The sequence below is a fragment of the Lissotriton helveticus genome, chromosome 11 (genome assembly GCF_964261635.1).
Source record: "Lissotriton helveticus chromosome 11, aLisHel1.1, whole genome shotgun sequence".
Lineage (NCBI taxonomy): Eukaryota > Metazoa > Chordata > Amphibia > Caudata > Salamandridae > Lissotriton > Lissotriton helveticus.
In genome coordinates this window covers 413,136,402-413,152,300 of record NC_136072.1, presented here as the reverse complement: position 1 = coordinate 413,152,300, position 15,899 = coordinate 413,136,402, and positions in this window count along the sequence as shown.

Below are 15,899 nucleotides of genomic sequence, written 5' to 3'. Positions count from 1 at the left end.
AAGCGAGCTGTTTTACCACATACAATCCTGTAATATCAAATGAAAGGACACCACACAAGTATATATTATAAAAATATATGTATTTATTACTAAAAACAATCCCCAGTATTCTTTATGAATAAAGGGGCACAAGCGTTAAATCAAAAGCACTGTTTAAACATACAAGTTGCACAATTATGGATGAGGGCGGGTGGCCACTCAAACCATATACTAAACAAGTGGTATAAGAGATGCCACTCGAGCAGTGGTTAGGCCTAGGGCCTAGGGAATCGCTGGGAGCAGTCAGGACAAGCAATGCTGAAGTCGGGAATGGCCCTCGGGATTCGGGAGATGTGCGGAAAGCGCACGCATGCACCAATGTTAACCAATGGTGCGTAAAAGTTGTAGAGTTAAAGTTTAAGGACACTTCCGCTGAACCTAGAGGAACAAAACTTGACACACAGACCCTAGAGATGTGCACCAGTGTGGGAACACCGGCGGAGCAAAGTTACCTCACCCACAGGAAGTGGGTGCACAGGGTCGAAGAGGCGTCGGGTTTTGACACGCAGGCTCTTGGTGCTTGAAGCTGAAAGGGCTGCAGGCGGGTTGAAGATGAAGTGTCCGGTGGAGTCCAAGGGTGGACTCAAGTCGAAGGGTACCTGAAAGCAGAGGGGACAGAGTCTGGGTCACTCAGCAGTGACCAGGGTGGAACCAGGACGGAACCAGGCAATGTCGGGCGCAATCAGGTGGTCATCGAGGAGCTTCTCTCCGCTGTCACGTGGGCTCTGGGGCATCTGCGACGTCCAGGAGCAGGTCACGATCTGTCCCACGCAGGCTCTCACCGTCGACGCTGTCGGCTTCAAGTTTGGGGCAAACAACACTTGGCAAGAGCAATCCACGCAGAACCGGGAGATTGCTTCTCACTCAAACCAGGAAGGTCAGAGTGGGGGCTCCTTTTCAGGGGAGCTGGTGTGGATCTGGAGCAACCAGATTCACGAGTCTTCTTTGTAGTTTCGTCGGCACAGGGACCACTAGCCAGCTGGCAAGTGACCGGGCCAACGCGTTGAGCCAAATGGAGCAGAAGGGCCCCACGCAGCACTCGTCAAGTGTGGAGGGCTGAACTTCGGCTCAAAAGTAGCTCAGGGTGGGGGCTTCTCAAACCCCGGTGCACAGCTTCGAGGGTCACTCGTGGGCTGCACGGTCAGCGTCTCGTGGTCAATTCAAGATGGCGTGCCCCACGCTTCCGGTCGCCTCCACGGGTCTCAGCTCTGCAGGGACTGTGGATCGGGCTGTTGGAAGGCAGGCAAGCTTGATCTCGTTGATCTCAGTCGCTCGAGTTCCGGCGGGAACTGCAACTAAGTAGACGTCGAGGGCTGGATGGTGCCTGCTGCTGCAGGGTGGTCACTCCTTGACCACAAGGGAGATTCTTCGGGCTTCCACGTTGAGATGGAGGTCCAAGGGTCCAGAGTTTCGTTTCTAATGTTTCTTCCAGGAAATCTGATGTGCATTGGCACTGCTCCCACTCTTATTCCAATCTGGGGGGCGTGATTACCTGCTAGGTCCCCCCCTATGGGTGGGACCCAGGAAGGGGGTGGATACACCCCTTTCCTTTGATCCAGGCCGCCCTGGCATGAGGGCTGGAGTGCCCCAGAACCGGTTTGGCCGGATTATGCAAGGGGCAGCCTTGTGCGCCCCAGGCAGTGTCTGGTTTCTTTCAGACCTCCCTGCTACAATCCACTATCTCCTGTCTGGAGGGCGGTGACACCCTCCTGTGACAGGAAACCCTTTGTCCAGGACCCATTTGGCCGAGTTTCGGTCAGCTGCAGGGGTCCAGACATTTGTCTGTGGCAGAGGCATCCATTTTGTGGATCTAAGGTCTTTGGAGAAATTAACCGCATTACAGTAAAGGAACATGTCTTACCCCTCTAGAGGGGTGGAATGCTATCCCCGTCGCCAGAACTGGCGAGGGGATAGTATTCCAAATCGTATGACACCTTACACGACATGTTTTGATAAAGCCAAACCAGAGTTGCTATATAACCGCGAGGATTATAAGGCACTTAAGAGTATATGGTATGGCATTATCCTGAAACAGCTTAGGGAGTTGTTCCCGACAGCTGCAGACAGGCTCAGCTCATGCCAGAGCTCCATCTCACATTAAACCACGCACTCTGCCTCCAGGATTGATGAGGCCTTCCATAGGAGTGGCTCACAGGTTTATATGTGTCCAGATATAGGGTTAGATATAGGTATACTATACCTAAGTAAGGGGTGTTTACACCACCTTACCCCAGCTGAGTGATCAGCCAGTTGTGTCAATTTAAGAACCAGCCAGGGGTGGCAAAAGATATGCTGCAGCCCCTGGTAGGCCTTGGTGGCCCCTATGCCCTGGGCACCTATAGTGCACTATACAGGGGCTGACAAGGAGTCCATTTCCAATTGTGGTATGTGCCTATAGCACATGTATCATTAATTTAGTGAGAGAACAGCAGGCTGGGGGTCTGATCAGCAGGCCCACAGCCTCAGTAGTCGAAAACCAGTGAAGCAAAAAGCAAAAATTTGGGGTGACCATAGGATAGCAGACCCTACTGTGGTAAATAAATAAATAATACCCTATTTTTGACTAGACATATATCATAACAGATAGCTCAATAAATAAGAGTCAAGATTCGAGGTAGTAGGAGTTTTGCAGGTTTAATACAGCATAAGGACAGGAACAGGACAACCTGCATAGGAATAGGATGGCAGGGCCCAGCAGCTGCTGGGGCTGGATCTGGGATGAGCGCGCTGACTTTTAATAACAATACATGAGCATATATACATAACGCAAACACATAGCATTACATTGCAATAGGCGTAACAGTGGGTGGAGCAGAAGGCGTGACGCGTAGCAGTCGCGAAAGATAAGGGCAAAAGTAGGTGTAACTGGGAGTATACATAGACATGTGATGCAAACGTAACAGAATATGTCATGAATGGGGCGGGAACCATGGAGGGGGCTACCTAAGGAGCCGGGACCTCTAACCTGATGGTGCGCGCAAACTAGCAATGACGTATTACTAGGAGAAGCTGGGGGCTATGAACTCTGTGCTAGGAGCAGAGACTGAAGTCTGGAGAGTCAGGGCGACATGTACCTAAACAGTATCTAGTATCTGATGTTTAGAGAACATGTTGATAGGAACTAGAAGTCAGGAGGGGAAAGGCTAACTTGATTCTGAGACTGGACCATGCATTATTCTACATGTAGTGCGTGATGAAGAATATTAAATGACCATTAATACAGTATTTCTCTAACGTGGAGACGTGAAGGCTAGACAATGACGGAAACTATTGATGCAGTTCAGTAGCTTAGGAATGCAGAGAAGGAGAACTGAACTGATAACTGGAACTATAACATACTTTTGGCAGACTCAGAGGCAGAGCCAGGCTGGGCCGGGCACTGCGAGGCAGGAAGTAAGTGAAGGGTCGAGGATACAGGTGGGGGCTGTATCCCTCCTCAGCGAGGCTTCAGGAGACAGGAGCTGAATCTGGTGTCCGGGCCCTTTTGAGGCCTAGAAACGGGGACTTTATAATAGAATAACGTGCACACTGAGAAACGTGGCAACGTAGCTTTACATAGGCCTGATATTCGTAGTATTCACGAGGACTGGAAACTGGCATACTAGAGGTGGACACAACTGTAATTGCGTCATTAATCGGACATGGGGAGTACATATGCATATTTGATCATGCACACATAACATATGATGGATGAGGCGTAGGGACACAGAACATGGCAAAATTTACTTTTCCACATTCCCTCCTTGTCACTACGTTTCCATCAGGAAACATCAATATTCATGATACCATCTATCATTTCATACAGTATCATTTGCTCATCTCGAATTATCCTGGAACGGGATTTAGAACGGGGCTTGGGACTAGGGATACAAGAGGTAGCACAAATGCCGCAAATCGCAGGGCCACATTGTATACAGAGGCAGCAGCTGAATATGATCGCTACTGCAATACCTAGAAAGGACAATATTTTCCATCCCCATGCGGAAATTATATTCCAGAACCAACCGGACCATGTCCAGGTGCCTGGATCTTGGTGTAACAGATGGGCAATTTTATGGAGTCTGGTTATAGCTGAATAAACAGACGGCGCGTTATTTGGAATGAAAATGCAGCAACTAGATCCGATGACTCTACAGGCCCCGCCCCTATCGGCCAGTATGACGTCAAGGACGAGACGATTTTGTAAAACGACAAATCTCATAGCAGATTGCTCTTCAGTTAAGTTACCTAGAGCAGAGGCAGTCTCATTTACTACAGCTTCAAGGGTTCTGGTTAACCTACGGATTAACTTACTATTCTGGATAGGTCCTATAAAGAAGAAGAAACCTCTATTGAAATCTGTATACTGTTCCAGAGCAGTTTCAGTATAATCGACAATTGGGGACTCCCTTCTATGTCTAATGTGTACTAGATGTGTATTTCTATGATAATCAGGTGGGGCTAGAAAAACTGGTGGCAGTAGGAAGGCAATGTAACAGGTTCCCTCCCAATCGAGGGGCAGACGAACATATGCGGTCTGACCACAAATAAAATATGAATGACGTGAAGCTTTGAAAATAGATTTCCCACTGTCACTATACTTGACAATAGTAGTACAATCACTATGTCCTACATGTACAGAACCATAATTTCGGACACATAATTCGCCTTTGACTGGTAGTACTGAAATAGCAGGTAAGTCTGGAGTAGTATCAGACTGAACATTCAGGACCATGAAATTCGACGAATAATTACCTAAATTATACACTTCATTTTCTAGATCTAAACCTGTTCGGTGAGGGAGACCTTGCTTGTCTGGGAAACATGTACTGTTAAGAAAAAACATATCTGTTGAGGATGACGTTAACGTGGACCATGCTCCACATGAACCATTATGTGAGAATGGATAAGGAAAAAGTGGCAGAACTCCCTTTGGTGTCTGGAAAGGGGGGAGTCGACCACACACCCAACAATTAGTGGCATTGCTGGTCTGGTGTGAGTAATGTAACATGCGGATAAAGGAGTTATTTCGCATAGCGAGGCGGTAGGACAGCTCGTGAGGGGGCAGATCACTAAACGTGTGCTCTACTGTAGCATTAGCAGACTTATTTACATGAAGAACTGGGAAACATAGGTAAAATGCATAACTGGTGCAGGAAATCATAAGGCTGGAAAACAATATGAAACATAGAAAAACGATACATCGGATTGAGTTTTGACTAACTCTCTCGCTATGGGGGTCTATTTTATACATGTCAGAAACAGTCTAACCGTTTCACCTAGGGGAGGACTTAGACAATCAAACTGGCTGACTTAATTTACTAGACCGTAGTTTCTGTTTATACTCCTGCTGCGGAGTTTTCTCTAACAGGGGGGGTTTTGAATCAATGTCATTTGCGGGACAGTCCTTGAGAACAATATTCTGGCAATCCTTCAAATCCTGGGAAATGTTCTTAAAGACGGGTTTCAGTCCTTTAAAAAGTTTAACATGAGAAAGGTGCACCCAGCCCTTGCGTCCTTCCAACTTCACGGCTGTACGGGTGGTGAGGAGGACCTGTCGGGGCTCTTTCCAACGAGGCTCCAGCGGACTTGATCTGTCAAAGTTGCGGACCATCACCATGGATCCTGGAACGATTTCATGCGGTGCCACCTCGGTTTTGTCTGGAAATGCGGCGGCAACCTGTGAACGACATGAGTTGAGGGCAGACATCAAGGAAGCTAGGTAATCTGTCAGCATATTACTTGAAACATCGGTAATACTTCGGGGTCTAGGAGTACCCCACATATTTGGGGGGCGGCCGAAAACGACCTCGTACGGGGACAGACCTGATCTGGAATGTGCGACCATGCGCATGTAAAATAGAGCAACTGGCAGAGCTACTAGCCAGTCCACACCTTTTTCTTGACAGACTTTGGCGATGCGGATTTTCAGGGTTTGATTATGTCTCTCAACGAGACCGGCTGCTTCAGGATGGCGTACACAATGGAACTTCCACTGGTACCCTAACAAAAGGGAAACGTGCTTCATTAACTCTGAGGAGAATGGCTGGCCGTTGTCAGAATATACGACTCTAGGGAGTCCATAACGGGGGAAGAACTCACGAACCAACTGCTTAGCAGTGGTCGCGGCTGTGTAATCTGGGACTGGATATGCTTCTGTCCACCTGGACAAAGCGCATACAACTACAAGGACATACTTGAAACCTCGACATCGCTCCATCTGAATATAATCCATCTGGAGGACTTCAAAAGGGTGGTCAGGGGGCTGGAATCCACCTTGTTCCACCGGGACACTTTTACCTGGATTAAACTGACAACATATCATACAGGTACGGACTTTCTGCTTGGCTGCAGCTCGTAAATGCTTGTTGAACCAAATGTTCTGGATACTGTCTAACATAGCTTTTTCTCCTAAATGTGCTGGACTATGTGCGGTATTAATAATGACTTGAACCATAGAGTCGGGGAGAAACCATGTGGCTCTACCCTTCGTTACCCATCCCTGATCTGTCTGGACCCCTCCTTGTTCGGACCATTTCTTGATTTCATCGGGAGTAGCATGTAACTGGATATCTATGACATCTTGTGTAGGGTCCTTAACTGTCATACATGTAGTCGGATCTGGAGTGTGTGTCATGTTAACTGGAATGTCTGGAGTCTGTGTTGTGAGCTTGGCTGTGCGATCTGCTAGATCGTTACCCTGGGAAATAATGTCAGTGACTTTCGTGTGTGCCTTGCACTTCATGATAGCAATAGATGTCGGTAAGTGTATGGCATCTAACAGAGCTTGAATAAGGAGACCATGCTGAATCTTGGTTCCATGAGAAGTCATGAAACCTCTCTCCTGCCAGAGCACTCCGAAGTCGTGTACAACTCCAAATGCGTAACGTGAGTCTGTATAAACATTAACTTTCAAGTTCCTGGCGTGTATGCAGGCTTGTGTCAGAGCAACTAGCTCTGCTGCTTGAGCGGACAGGGTATCAATACGGTGTGTCTCAATAACGTCAGTGTCAGTAGTCACTGCATACGCGGCGACTAGTTCTCCTGTACTAGTTCTCATACATGAACCATCCACATAAAGTGTCAGGTCGGGGTCTGGTAACGGAGTATCTGTCAGATCTTGTCTTGGCTTTGTCGTAATGTTAACTACTTCCACACAGTCGTGTGTGGCAGGATTTGAATTAACTGATGGTAACAGTGTAGCAGGATTTAAAATGTTGCAGCGTCTGATTTCTATGTGTGGCTGGAACAGTGTCAATTCATAACCTGTTAAACGTGCAATTGTCAAGTGTTGAGTCTGTGTTCGGTTTAAAAGAACTTCCACAGAATGTGGAACTTGTACTGTCAAGGAGTGTCCTAAAACTATGGAATCACTTTGCCTAATAGCTAGTGCTGTGGCTGCAACTGACTTGAGGCACGCAGGCAGAGCCTGGGCGACTGGATCTAATGTGCTCGAAAAATAAGCACAGGGCTTGTATTGTCCTGCTTGATCTTGTGTGAGAACAGATAATGCTGTACCTTCACGTTCAGTAACGAAAAGTGTAAAAGGCTTACTGTAGTTCGGTGTGGCTAGAACTGGAGCTTGGCATAAAGCTTTCTTTAACTCGTTGAAACTAAGTGTATGTTCAGATGTCCAAGGGAGGACAGTCGATGCGGCTGCCTCCTGTGTCGTTAACTGTATCAGTGGTTTGGCTAGAAATGCATACTGAGGAATCCATTGTCTGCAGTAAGAAGTAAGGCCGATAAAGGCACGTACCTCCTTCTGGGTCTTGGGCTGAGGAAGACTCGCTATTAACTGGATACGGTCTGGTGTCAACTGCCTACCCCTCTTGGACAGTAAGTGTCCTAAGTATACCACTTGCTGGACACAGAATTGAAGCTTCGAAGGGGACACCTTGTGGCCCATCTCGGCTAGGAAATACAAAACTGTAAGGGATGCTCGCTCGCAAGCACGTTCAGAACGGGCTGTGATCAGTAGATCATCGACATACTGGAGCAGGGCAGTGTCAGTTGGCATGTGAACATTGTCTAGTTGTCTCTTGAGTGCTTGACTGTAAATACTAGGACTTTCTGTGAAACCTTGAGGAGCGCGTGTAAACATATAGCTCCTTCCATTTAAACAGAATCCGAAAAGAAACTGGCTGTCTGGATGAATTGGAACGCTAAAAAATGCATTCTTGAGGTCGATTACTGTAAAGAACGTGGCTTCGGAATCAATGGCTGTTAATAGGGAAGAGATGTCTGGGACAACTGGGTACTGTGGAATAATACATTTATTAAGCTCTCGTAGGTCGATCACTAATCGATATACTGGGGGTGCATTTGGATCAGTACGTTTCATAACTGGAATGATCGGAGAATTGCATACGTTGGAGTCAGTTTCTACAACTACTCCTTGAGCGATGAGCTCGTCAATAATTTTGGATAAGGCTGCTACAGCCTCGGGTGGCAATCTGTACTGTCTGATTCGTGGTAACACTACACCTGGTTTGAGAGTCACACGATAGGGTGTGATTTGCATATAACCTACATCAGTTGGACCTTGCGCCCATAGATGCTGCGGAACATTAGACAGTCTTGAATCAAAATCTCGTAATACATAGTGACCCTTAAAGTCACGTAGGAACAATCGTATTCCCTCTGGGGAACAGCATATAACTGCACCCAACTCTTTCAGTGTCTTAATGCCTAATAGGTTTTCTGGACATGACTTAGTAAGTAACAGATCAGTAGTACGGGACAATGGACCTACTTCTAGAGTAACTGGCTTTGAAATCTCATTTACGATAGGTTTTCCTGAAAATCCAAGGGAAACATTTCTTGAGCCTGAGAGCGGAGCCCCTGGAACTTCGGCGTGACTAATTGTGGTCCTACTTGCCCCTGTATCAATCAAAAACTTTCTGTCTTTCCCTAATACTTGACTGTGAACGTAGGGACCTTCTTGATCTACAGGTATCTCGATGAGAGGCAAGCCTACCTCCCTCTCTAGGCTGTTTCATGAATACTGCTGGTACTCTGGATACTCAGACTGTGCATACTGGTACATCTGCTGTGTGACATGCTGGGTTGCAGCAATAGGCTGCGGTACTGTAACTGTCTGTTGTGCATTCTGTGGCTGAGGAGTCTGTGAAACTTGTTCTTGTCTAGGCGGACGTGGTCTTTCTTTAGTCTTACCAGTAGCTATGTTGTGTTTCAGAACTGCACACTCATTTATAAAATGACCTGGCTGTTTACAATAATTGCAATTCCCTTTAACGGGAGCTGCAGGATGACTGGCTTGATTCGGACCCCTCTTCTGACTGTCTTGAGGAACAGATTGTGCAACTAGTACTTTCATTTTCGTGTCTTTCATACGTTTTCTCTCGTGTTCTTGCTCTTCCCTGATTCTATTCTGGTGGTACTGGAGCATCTGCAACATCTGGGACGGGGTATTAGCTTGCCAGGTACTTTCGACTTTCAAAACTCGATTTTTAATTTGTGGGCTTGAATTCTCGACTAATTTAGTAACAAAAAGATGAGGGTATGACTCACTACTTGTCTTGAGGCCACTATTGATGCTAAAGCATTTTTCAAACCTAGAATAAAAATCACTAATATCTTCCTCTTGTTTCTGTTTACAGGCTGAGATTGCATCCCAGTCTTCTTTTCTAGTTGTCAATAATCTGGGTAAAACTTGTATTAATAATTCTGGTAATTCTTTACATTTATCTCCAAGACCGGTACCTGGTACACGTGCCTTGTCTTCAGCTTCTAGAACTGCCCAATCGATCTTTTTCTCTCCCACCTCCCATTCTTTTTCCTTTAGCTTTTCATACACCCCTGCGGGCAACAGGACCTTTAACATTTTAATGATATCTGGGTAAGTGTATTCTCCCATACGGAGCATGTCTTTTAATTCTCTATGGAACCCTGCTGGATCTTTGTCATGACAGGGAATTAATTTCTTCATTTCGAGGAGTTCCATCTTTGTAATCGGGGTGTAAACAAACACTCGTTGCATTTCACCGTCCTCTGTCTTAACTGGATGCACTTCTCGTAACGGGTTCTGTCTTTCCATGTAAAATGGTTTACTTTCTGGGGGTGAGACATGAACAAAATGCGGGTTCAGAAACGTTCTATATTTGTGACGCTGTTCTAGAATGGTACTAATTAAATCGGTACCTAGACCTTTCCATCTATACTGGAGTAACTCGTTCAGGACATCGTGTAACGGACCTGGATCAGAGTGCTGACCCTCATACAAATTAATGAGGTGCTGAATCATATACATACCCGCCAGTCGCTGCTCGGCTGGGGGCAATTTCAGAAACATTTGTGCCACTATTTCGTCTGGAGAGTGGTAGAATCAGTAATCCATCGGACTGCTGATCGGGCTAGTTCCTGCTCATGCATAGTACTTAATTCACTGTAACCGATTCGTGATTTCAGAATGTGATCGGTAGCTTGAAACACTTGTTCTAGGGAACCTTGTTCTGGTGCTGAATGATGGAAAGTTGACTTGTGTTCTAGGCGTAAATGGCGATCTGGAAATCTAGATTTTCCTACATACGCTATTCTGGCGGGATTCTCGTCCTCTACCTCTTCAGTATCAGAGTTACTTTCTTTCTCGCTTACTTGTGCTGCTTTACGTTGTTCGTGTATCTTTATTATTTCTCTACGGATTTTCTTGTACATACTCTCCATGGCACTAATGGTATTGTGCTTACCCTCGGCTATATTATCACTCCACTTTGTCAGGGTTTTCATTTCGGCCGGATCTTTAGACGGGTAATCTTGTTCTCTTATTAGACAGTTAATTAAAAACTTTAATATCATACGCTGGATCTCAGCTTACCTTTGAGACATGGCATCACTAATACTTTCTGGATCATCCCCTGTACGGATGAAACGATATATTCTGTCTAGATCTTCTTTCATATTGGGTAGGGTGACTAGATACTCGGTCACCCTCCTTACGCGTACTGAATATAAAACCATATTATTCTCGCCTGGGACTGGGTCATAGGCACATTCGCCAAGGGCTTGCCTGATTTCTGCAACAGACTTATTACTCTTGGGAGTACGCTGTGATGCTTGAGCATGTAATTCGAGTGCTGATAAACGCTTGCGTGGCGGCGGGGTTTGAGGAGGACCTCCTCCTGCGGCCCCTAGACTAGAATCGTCGACTGATATTCTTCGTGGCGGAGCGGGAAATTGAAATGCTGGCTGGACCGGGGGTACCGTAGCAGGTACTGCATGGGGTGCCCCGGTGTCTGGAGGAGCAGGATGTGCCTGATTTACTGGGACTGGCGGAGCGCGAACAGGACTTGCATATTCAGGGACTGTGTCGTCCAGATAGGACGAAATAAAAATATCAGCTGCGGTCGGTTTGTAACGTAGCTTGGTCGGAACTAATGGTGGCGGGAAATTACTGGATGCCTCCGGGGTCGCTTTTGGCAAGCCCTCGGCAAGAAGAGGATACATACCCTTAATAAGGGCATTCCTCTGTCTGTCTGATTGTTCGGCTTTGACTTGTTCACCTATCTCGATTAGTTCTTTTTCTTGGGCTCGCTCTAAGGATTCTCTACTTAATTCTGACTTTCTGATTTCTTTTTCAGTTCTTTTATGAGCTTCTTTACGCCATAACTCGATGGCATCTTTCTGTGACTGTCTGGCTTTCTTTTTCCATAATGCCTCTTCTACTCGCATGATGCATTCAGCATCCCATGTACCCGATACGGGCCATCTATACTTTTCTTCTAACTGTTTGGTATACTCTACCCATAAATCTAGATACAATATGGCGCTTATGCCATGTTTCTGATACATAAAGTGACCTGGACTGTCCCTGGGCGGGACGGGAACTGCTGCTTCCAGCAGACCCTTTCTAGTTTTTAACTGACGTAACTTGGAAAATATGGGCATGACTGAACTGTAATCTAGACACAATACAATACACAATGAACACGATACTTATTCCCCATTCATACCACGACATTAAAATACATGAAAAACATTTAAAATAATCAGTTCGAACAGAATACTACCTGGAAATACTGAGAACAGAACACATAAATTTTCTCGAGAACAGAAACTGACTAGAACAGAAACTAGATGCACTGCTGAAACAGTACGAAACTTACCGGTCTCGTAAAGAGACACGTCAGGACCCGCATCCACCGACGTGGACACTTCGTTTGTGGGACTGTGTACCACCAACCCACAGACCAGAGTCAATTAAATTGACCCTGTCTAGATACCACCCCAGTAACGGTACTCACCGGGCAGCAAGAACGGAAGGCCTCAGACTGGACTGGACTGCTACGACGACGGACGACGAACTTCGGACTTCGGACTTCAGTTACGGGTGGACCTCCGGATACCTCGGACCTTGGACTCTTGGCTTGGGCTCTGGTCGGGACTCGCCGCGTTCCTCCACCGTCTCGTCTGGATGCTGGACCGCCTCCTCCGTCTCCTCCGTGGGCCTGAGGGATACTTGAGCAGAAATATCTGCCACTGCGCAGAAGAGTTCCGTCACGACTGCAGAGGGTCAGGGGGTCGGCGTGGCTTCACCGACGCGTGGGGAAAGGGCAAGTCCCTATTCGGGCGCCATTATGTGGTAAATAAATAAATAATACCCTATTTTTGACTAGACATATATCATAACAGATAGCTCAATAAATAAGAGTCAAGATTCGAGGTAGTAGGAGTTTTGCAGGTTTAATACAGCATAAGGACAGGAACAGGACAACCTGCATAGGAATAGGATGGCAGGGCCCAGCAGCTGCTGGGGCTGGATCTGGGATGAGCGCGCTGACTTTTAATAACAATACATGAGCATATATACATAACGCAAACACATAGCATTACATTGCAATAGGCGTAACAGTGGGTGGAGCAGAAGGCGTGACGCGTAGCAGTCGCGAAAGATAAGGGCAAAAGTAGGTGTAACTGGGAGTATACATAGACATGTGATGCAAACGTAACAGAATATGTCATGAATGGGGCGGGAACCATGGAGGGGGCTACCTAAGGAGCCGGGACCTCTAACCTGATGGTGCGCGCAAACTAGCAATGACGTATTACTAGGAGAAGCTGGGGGCTATGAACTCTGTGCTAGGAGCAGAGACTGAAGTCTGGAGAGTCAGGGCGACATGTACCTAAACAGTATCTAGTATCTGATGTTTAGAGAACATGTTGATAGGAACTAGAAGTCAGGAGGGGAAAGGCTAACTTGATTCTGAGACTGGACCATGCATTATTCTACATGTAGTGCGTGATGAAGAATATTAAATGACCATTAATACAGTATTTCTCTAACGTGGAGACGTGAAGGCTAGACAATGACGGAAACTATTGATGCAGTTCAGTAGCTTAGGAATGCAGAGAAGGAGAACTGAACTGATAACTGGAACTATAACATACTTTTGGCAGACTCAGAGGCAGAGCCAGGCTGGGCCGGGCACTGCGAGGCAGGAAGTAAGTGAAGGGTCGAGGATACAGGTGGGGGCTGTATCCCTCCTCAGCGAGGCTTCAGGAGACAGGAGCTGAATCTGGTGTCCGGGCCCTTTTGAGGCCTAGAAACGGGGACTTTATAATAGAATAACGTGCACACTGAGAAACGTGGCAACGTAGCTTTACATAGGCCTGATATTCGTAGTATTCACGAGGACTGGAAACTGGCATACTAGAGGTGGACACAACTGTAATTGCGTCATTAATCGGACATGGGGAGTACATATGCATATTTGATCATGCACACATAACATATGATGGATGAGGCGTAGGGACACAGAACATGGCAAAATTTACTTTTCCACACTACTCTCCTACAGGTGGGCAGTATATGCTTTAGGGCCTGTAGGACTGAGGGGGGGGTATTAAGAAATGTGCTGTGTATCTGACGACATGTGGCACGTATAGGGTGATAGAGCAATATATCAGAAAAATTGGGAGGGGTGTATCAGTTGGTGATGGTGCAATAAACCCGTCTTTAGAGTATAGGTCTGCGTATTTGGTGCTACCCAGTTTCCGTGCTCATACTATAGCACCCTGATCCTCCAGCGGAGGCATTTGTGGATTTCTAGCCAGGGGTATTGAACGAGCAAATAGTATCTCTGTGTTAGCTCTCCTGCTCAGTCCTTCACATGCACATCTTAATGTTAATGTTGTGTCAATGACCTGGCGGGGACGTTTGTATGGCCTGTCTAATGCCACTTCTATGGGAGTCGGCGCAGCTATGTCTAGCTCAACTGCCACATGGGGCTGGAAATGGGTCGGCTGCAGCCATTCGTGGAGGAACTGTACCTGTGCGCAGTGGGCATATAGAGAAATGTCAGGCACACCCACTCCTCCTTGATTTTGTGGGAGTGTTAGTATTTCCCAGGCGACCCTGGCTTCTACCTCTGCCCACACTAGTTAGATCATCAGCGAGCACATGGTGTTGAAGATTAAAAATATTTTTTATTTCGATAGACCCTTCAATATTATTTCTCTTCTTTTTGGGAGCACTGTCTAATTCACTAACTCCATCTTTCCCTAATAATAAATTATTAGATACACTGTTAGCGATAACTTTTCACCAGATTACTTTACATTGGAAATCATCAGATATGTTATCCTATAGAAATATGATGGCATTCTATGTGTTCTCATCATAAGTTAGATACTATGTATGCTATACAATGTACATCTTCTCATAATAAATTTTTTTTATGGTTACCTCATATCTTAACCAAGTTGATAATGTTATATCAGGTACTGTTTCTGTACTTTCTGAAAAATTCCACCCTCCATCAATTTCTCGCTCTCTGTCCTCTTTTTATACTAGAGTAATTTTATGATATGTTTATTGATATAATGTTTACCTTATAAGGTCAACCTAGAGGCAATCTCTTGTTATTTTTTTATTAACACTCAGGATTTGTTATACGATTTATATTTCACCCTCCCGCCTCCCCTTCCTTCTCCTTCTTCCCCTCCGACTTGAAATTATAAAGACTTTTATGGTTTTCTTGAGAGTGCTTAAAAGTGCATATGTACTTTTGATTATCTTTGATGATCGTATTGTATTGTTGGTACGCAGTATACAATGAACTTAATTATGTCTTTTAAACACAAGAAAAACCCCGAAGGAGTGGCCTGCTGCATAGACTATGGGATAGGTCCTCTGACGTGTTAGCTTGTTTTAATGTTATCATGGGGGGTACTTGAACACCAAACTAGGATTCAGCACCGACCTGTGTCATATTTTCAAGTGTCCTCCCACTGTCAGGTACTTCAGGTGGGTTATTTGATTAACAATGCTGATAAAAGGAAGAGCATTGCCGAGTAAGTCGACTGCCTCCACAGCTCCGGCGAGCGAATCGTGATCCGGATTCATTACGACGTCCATAAGTTCAGGTTCGGACATTGAGAGATCGATAAAGGTCCCGTAGCCGCTGGGAGGCAAGATGCAGTAAGTGCCGCACAGTAAGACCACGAGAAACAGGCAAGAAACTCTGCGCGGGCTCCGGAGCACTGCGGCCCTGATCTCAAGATGGCGGCGGCCTGCTGAAGGAACCGGACCTGCCGATGCGGGGATAGAGGAATCGGAGAACGCCCAGTAGCGCATTGAGGAGGTGTCCGGGGGATCGTGCTTGGCGGACACCGGCCCGAGCTGAGAAGCAGTGACGCTGAGGTGCAGGCGGACGCTGACGGAGACGCCGAGGGCCACGGAGCGGCTAAGGCGGAGAGAGGCAGCAACGAAGGTCCGCGGAGGTAGGCCCGGGGAATCCCTTGCGTGGGCCTGGACCACACGAGTGCACTGGTGCGGCGCTGGCAGCAAGGGCCCCTGTCCGTGAGAAGGTGCAGCCGGGGTGCGGGAGCAGCTACAGACACTGCCGACGGAGCTCCGGAGCTCG